This window comes from Heterodontus francisci, chromosome 16, assembly GCF_036365525.1.
Source record: "Heterodontus francisci isolate sHetFra1 chromosome 16, sHetFra1.hap1, whole genome shotgun sequence".
NCBI lineage: Eukaryota > Metazoa > Chordata > Chondrichthyes > Heterodontiformes > Heterodontidae > Heterodontus > Heterodontus francisci.
Window position 1 is genome coordinate 42,261,338 of NC_090386.1, and position 7,291 is coordinate 42,268,628.

The 7,291-nt window shown below is 47.5% G+C and overlaps 1 pseudogene; it reads left to right on the forward strand.

Moving 5' to 3' along the window:
* The first annotated feature begins 6,153 nt into the window (after window positions 1-6,153).
* Window positions 6,154-6,262, forward strand: LOC137378564 (U2 spliceosomal RNA; annotated as a pseudogene).
* The last annotated feature ends 1,029 nt before the right edge of the window (window positions 6,263-7,291 follow it).

Sequence of the window (7,291 nt, forward strand, 5' to 3'; positions counted from 1 at the left end):
TCAATAACCAGGGGGCATAGAGTTAAGGTAAGGGGCAGGAGGTTTAGAGGGGATTTGAAGACAAATATTTTACCCAGAGAGTGGTTGGAATCTGGAACACACTACCTGAAGGGGTGGTAGAGGCAGGAACCCTCACAACAGTTAAGAAGTATTTAGATGTGCACTTGAAACGCCATAGCATACCAGGCTACGGTCCAAGTGCTGGAAAATGGGATTAGAATAGATAGGTGCTTGATGGCCGGCACAGACACAGTGGGCCAAATGGCCTGTTTCTGTGCTGTATAACTCTATGACTCTATGATGCAGTAAATAGCAAAGAAAAGCTCAATCAGTTCCGCAGGAAAGACAACTATTGCAAAATTAATGAATTCACCACTGTTTAAAAATAAAGTATGAATGAATTTAGTCAGCTCTACAAAATGAACTTATATAACAGCTAATTACATACACCAGCAGTGAACCAAAGCAGCCCCCATGCAATTAATTATTTTGCAGTGTGGTACGCAAACACAATAGCCATTTTGCTCACAAGTGCATACAGCAAACAGCAGTGAGATGAATGGCCAGCTAATCATGACACGTCTGCTCTCACCCTTCCCGCTCCCTCCCAGAATCATGCTAAGGTTCCCCCGGGCCTCACCTGCTGCCCTACAGCCTCTATATTTAAGGAATCATCCTTTGCCATTTCTGCCACCTGCAGCATGATGCCACCAGCAAACACATCTTCCCTTCCCCTTTCAACATTCCAAAGGGACTGTTCCCTCTGCACCACCCTGGTCCACTTCTCTATCACCTCCAATACCCCATCTCTTTCTCATAGCACCTTCCCATGCAATCACAGGAGGTATATTACCTGCCCTTTTACCTCCTCTCTCTCCACTGTCCAAGGTCCCAAACACTACTTCCAGGTGAAACAGCGATTTACATGTCCTTCTTTCAATCCAGTAAACTATATTTGCTGCTTACAATGCCATCTGCTTTACATTGGGGAGACTAAACGCCAATTATGTGACCACTATGCGGGACACCTCTGTTAAGTACGCAAGCATGATCGCCAGCTTCCACTGGCATGCCATTTTAATTCTCCACCTTGCACACTGGCATCTCTGTCCTTGGCCTCCTGCAGTGTTCCAATGAAGCTCAATGCAAACTCAAGGAACAGCACCTCATCTTTCGATTAGACACTTTACAGCCTTTTGGACTCAATGTTCAGTTCTCTGCCCCCACTTTGTTTCCTTTTAGAGTCATAGAGTCATAGAGTTATACCACACTGAAACAGGCCCTTTGGCCCATCGTGTCTGTGCCGGCCATCAAGCACCTATCTATTCTAATCCCATTTTTCAGCACTTGGCCCGTAGCCTTGTATGCTATGGAGTTTCAAGTGCTCATCTAAATACTTCTTAAATGTTATGAGGGTTTCTGCCTCTACCACCCCTTCAGGTAGTGTGTCCCAGATTCCAACCACCCTCTGGGTGAAAACATTTCCTCAAATCCCCTCGAAACCTCCTGCCCCTTTCCTTAAATCTATTCCCCCAGGTTATTGATCCCTCCACTAAGGGAAAAAGTTTCTTCCTATCTACCCTATCTATGCCCCTCATAATTTTGTATACCTCAATCAGGTCCCCCTTCAGTCTTCTCTGCTCGAAGGAAAACAACCCTAGCCTATCCAGTCTCTCTTCATAACTGAAATGCTCCAGCCCAGGCAACATCCTGGTGAATCTCCTCTGCACCCTCTCCAGTGCAATCACATCCTTCCTATAGTGTGGTAACCAGAACTGTACAAAGTACTCCAGCTGTGGCCTAAATAGCATTTTATACAGCTCCATCATAACCTCCCTGCTCTTACATTCTATGCCTCGGCTAATAAAGGCAAGTATCCCATATGCCTTCCGAACCACCTTATCTACCTGTGCTACTGCCTTCAGCAATCTATGGACAAGTACACCAAGATCCCTCTGACGATTTGTATTTCCTCGGGTCCTACCATCCATTGTAGATTCCCTTGCCTTGTTAGTCCTCCCAAAATGCATCACCTCACACTTCTCAGGATTAAATTTAATTTGCCACTGCTCTGCCCATCTTACCAGCCCTTTTATTTTGTCCTTTAATCTAAGGCTTTCCTCCTTACTATTTATGACACCACCAATTTTCATGTCATCTGCGAACTTACTGATCATACCTCCTGTATTCACCTCTAAATCTCTAATGTACACTACAAACAGCAAGGGTCCCAGCACCGATCCATGCGGTACAACACTGGTCACAGGCTTCCACTCGCAAAAACAACCCTCGACCATCACCCTCTGCCTCCTTCCACTAAGCCAATTTTGGATCCAATTTGCCAAATTGTCCTGGATCCCTTGGGCTCTTACCTTATTGACTAATCTCCCATGCGGGATCTTATCAAAAGCCTTACTGAAGTCCATGTAGACCACATCAACAACTTTATCCTCATCTACACATCAAGTCACGTCCTCGAAAAATGCAATCAAATTTGTTAGACATGATCTCCCCCTGACAACGCCATGCTGACTATCCCTGATTAATCCCTGCCTCTCCAATTGGAGATTAATCCTGTCCCTCAGAATTTTTCCAATAATTGCCCAACCACAGATGTTAGACTCACCAGCCTGTAATTACCTAGATTATCCCTGCTACCCTTCCTGAATATTGGTACCACATTCGCTGTCCTCCAGTTCTCTGGTGCCTCTCCTGTGGCCAGAGGGGAATTGAAAATTTGTGTCAGGGCCTCTGCTATCTCCTCCCTTGCCTTGCATAACAGCTTGGGATACATCTCATCGGGACCTAGGGATTTATTCACTTTTAAGCCCGCTAAAACAGCTTAATATTTCCTCCCTTTCAAAGCTAATGTGTTCAAGTATGTCACAAACCCCTCCCTGATCTCTCCACCTACATCGTCCTTCTCCATGGTGAACACAGATGAAAAGTAATCATTTAAAACCTCACCTATGTCCTCCAGCTCCACACACAGATTGCCACTTATGTCCCTAATGATTCCTACTCTTTCCCTGGTTATCCTCTTGCCCTTAATATACTTAGAAAATGCCTTTGGATTTTCCTTTATCTTGCCCGCCAGTGTTTTTTCATTTCCCCTCTTCGCTCTCCTCATTACTTTTTTAAGTACCCCCCTGCACTTTCTATACTCCTCTAGTACCTCCGCTGTTTTCAGCAGTTTGAATCTGCCATAAGCCTTTTTTTTTCCTTATCCAATCCTCTATATCCCTTGACATCCAGGGTTCCCCTTGTTGGTCCTACCCTTCACCTTTATGGGAACATGTTGGCCCTGAACTCCCACTATTTCCTTTTTGAATGACTCCCACTGGTCTGATGTAGACTTTCCTACAAGTAGCTGCTCCCAGTTGACTTTGGCCAGAGCCTGTTTTATCATATTGAAATCGGCCTTCCCCCAATTCAGTACTTTTATTTCCGGTCCCCCTTTGTCCTTTTCCATAACTACCTTAAATCAGACAGAGTTATGGTTACTATCCCTGAAATGCTTCCCCACTGACACTTTCACCACTTGTCCAGCTTCATTCCCCAGTATTTGGTCCAGTACCACTCCTCTTGTAGGACTTTCTACGTATTGGCTCAAAAAGCTCCTGTAGGCTTTTTAAGAATTTCACCCCCTTTAAGCCTTTTGCACTAAGCCAGTTGATATTAGGGAAGTTGAAATCCCCTACTATTATTACCATATTATTTTTACACCTCTCTGAGATTTGCCTACATTTCTGCTCCTCTATAACTCTGTGACGATTTGGAGGCCTGTAGTACACTCCCAGCCAAGTGTTTGCCCCTTTTTGTTTTTAAGTTCTACCATAGGGCCTCATTTGAGGAACCTTCTAAGATATCATCCCTCCTTACTGCAGTAATTGACTCCTTGATTAACATTGCAATATCACCTCCTCTTTTATACCCTCCCCTGTCATGCCTGAAGATTCTATAGCCTGGAATATTGTGCTGCCAGTCCTGCCCTTCCCTCAACCATGTCTCTGTGATAGCAACAACAAAGTAATTCATGACAACGCTACGTCATCGCCGACGTCATCAGGATGCGCCGCGGTGCGCACATGCGTAGACGGTCTCATGCCCTCTGCGCATGCGCTGCGGTCCGGCTTGCCAGGACCGTTTTGCGCATGCGCAGATGACGTCATCGCGTTACGTTGTCTTCCTCGGGCAACGCGCCAGGTTGGCCTCTGCGCATGCGTCAAAGCTTCGGCGCGACTTTTTGAAAGTGGAAGGAGGAAAGGTTTCGTCGGGCATTTTCTCGCATTTTATCTGAATTATTTATTCGTTTTGGAGACTTGCTTCATTTTTATTTGACACAGGAGATTGTTCCAAGGTAAGTTGCTCTGCCTTTGTAAGTTGCTTTGAAAACATTTCCATTGTCTGGACCACCGCATGTTCTCCAGTCCCTGTTGCAAGTTGCTTTGAAAAAATTTCCATTGTCTGGGCCACCGCATGTTCTCCAGTCCCTGTTGTGAGTTGCTTTGAAAACATTTCCATTGTCTGGGCCACCGCATGTTCTCCAGTCCTTGTTGTGAGTTGCTGTGTGCAGGCAGTACATGTGCTGCAACCTACCATCTTAACGGTCACTTTCGTTTTTGTAACGTTTTAATGGAGTGCATTCTGTATTTCTTATCTCATCTCATGTTTCCCGTGAGGAGACTGGACTGGCTGTGGCAACAGACTCTCCGCTGGCAGCAAGGACTGGCTGATGAGATGGAGCCATTTACTATGCCCAACAATTGCCCGGAAGCACCTTCGGATGGAGGTGGCCACGCGCTGGACATCAGTCACGTGTCACAAACCCTGGATCCTGAGCGTCTCACCCCCTGGCCTAATGATCGGATGGACCATACATATGCCTGCCTGTTCAAAGCTCCACTTCCCCTACCTGCGGTACCCTCTCCTTGCTGCTCAGTTACACAATCACCTGTTCCTGCACCCATCAGGGCAGTGCACATGGGCACACAGTTACCTGCTCCTACACCCATCAGAGCAGTGCACATGGGCACAAAGCCACCTGTTTCCCCATCCGCCTTTGAAACAACCATGCAGAGCCTTGTGAGACTCCGCAATTGCCAGCTGCTTCCTGTCAAGCAGAGAGAGCGTCCAAAGGGGTCAAGCACTTAGGGAACATTCAGCAAGAAGAGACTGAGCACTAAAAGAAACAAGCATGCTGTGTCCAGTGGTAGCAGAAATGTGAATTCTCTTGTTGTGAACACAACTGGTGATAGTAGTAGGCAGGATTAAATGGGAATGGATGGGAAGACGCACGAGTAACATAACCACTAGCAGGGAACTGCTGGGCTAAATGGCCAGCTTTATGTTCATAGCCCAAAAGAAATGTGCTTCTTTTCCAGCACCCTCACATCATTCATGTTTTCCCTGAGAGCAGCATTGAACCATCACGAGATAGGGGCAGTAACATCATCCTGCCTCCTACAGCTGAGGTGGGTACTAAGTGATTCATTGGCGGTGTTATCAGTACATGCCTTTACCGCAGAACACAAAGCATGCTCAACAGTAATTTCATTGGAGGGAGGGAAGCTCTGACACTGATGTTCTTTCCTTATTTCCTTTCATGTAAAACGTGCCCTTGAGAAAACAATCCGTGACACTTAAGGACGGCATTCAAGCAAAGGAGGCAGTGCAGGAGAGGACGCAAGGATGTGCTGATTCCTACATCTGAGGTAGGTAATAAGTGCTTCATTGGCGACGTTATCAATTGATGCCTTCACTGCAAAACATAAAAAGGTGTGCACAACAGTAATTTCAGTGGATGAAGGGAGGCAAGCTCTGACTCTGATTTGCTTTATTTCTTTTCATGTAAAACATGCCGTCGAGAAAACAATCCTTGAGACTTAAGGTCAGCATTCAAGCAACGAAGGCAACTGGATCATGCTGCGGAGCTCATCACGATGTGGAAAGGAACATTGCATTTATGGATGAATTGGGAGTGCACATTGGGATGCGTTTGGGGAACATTCACCAAGAATAGACTGAGCTCAGACTCTTGTGACTTTGCCTTCTTCACATGGACAATACAATAGTGGAATAGAGAGCCAAGCGTTCATTCACCACAAGGCAATTAGGTCCAGCACTGCACCCTCCCTTGTTGGATCGCTTCTGATCGCTTCTCGGCCTTTTGGCTAAGATCAAGTGTAGTATCTGTTCTTATCAGTGCTTATTTGATTGAGAAGAGACCATGATCATTGCCTTTTGATCCTGGGGAAGCTTTGAGTAAAATGGCTATAACCAATTTTCGAGCTTCGGGCCAGGGAGTGCGCAACACCGTTCGGGTGGTCGTGAAGGACAAGGAAGGAGATGCACCGGTCGATCGCACCTTCTTCATCAAGAAAATTCTCTTCGATTGCTGCGGATTTCAAGCGACGGACGTCTTCTGCCTGCAGGATTTCCCCAGCAGTGGATACTTCGACGTGACGTTCCGGAGCGTGGCGGGATGCATCAAGTTCCTGAAGGCGTTCAAGGAGAAAGGGGACCGGGCTCCACTGTCGATCCTCACAGCGGAGCCGCTCTTCACGCTTCCGTCACAACGGGACCGGGTGGTGACGATTCACCTCTACAACCCCCATGTTCCGGTGGTGGATGTACTCACCTTTCTCGCCAGGTACGTCGAGGTGGCCGGCAGCAGCACTGATGTCAAGGACCCCTTTGGGATCTGGACCAGCAAGCGGCAGGTCAAGGTGACCTTGAAGGTAGATCCCAGTGGAGCCATCATCCACCCTCCCTCCAGCTTCGCTATCGGGGGAAGTCGAGGCTTCTTGGTCTACGCTGGGCAGCCCAGAGTTTGCCGCACCTGTGGCAAATCTGGTCACATGGCAGCCAACTGCAGCACGGTTGTTTGCAAGAACTGCAAGGAGGAAGGCCATCAGACCAAGGACTGTAAGCAGACTAAGTGTTGCAACTTGTGCGGTGCGGCAGGCCATCTCTACAAGACCTGCCCCAAACGTTGTCTCAGCTATGCTCAGGCGGCAAGGTCCAAGGAATGGCCGGGCGAAGGTTCGACGAAGGCGTCCGCTGTTCGAAAGCAGACCAGCAACCTTCTCCGCAGTGAGGAACTTCAACCTGAGAAGGAAGGGGAGGCGGCTGAAACCAACGACCCAGCACCTACCCAGCGCCCGGAAACCCCTCCTCCGCAGACAGAATCAATGGAGGAGGAGGCAGCAGATGGACAAACAGGTCAGTGGCAAGTGGTCCAGAGGAAAACCACAAAGAAAAAACATCCCAAAGCCACCACCCAAACCAG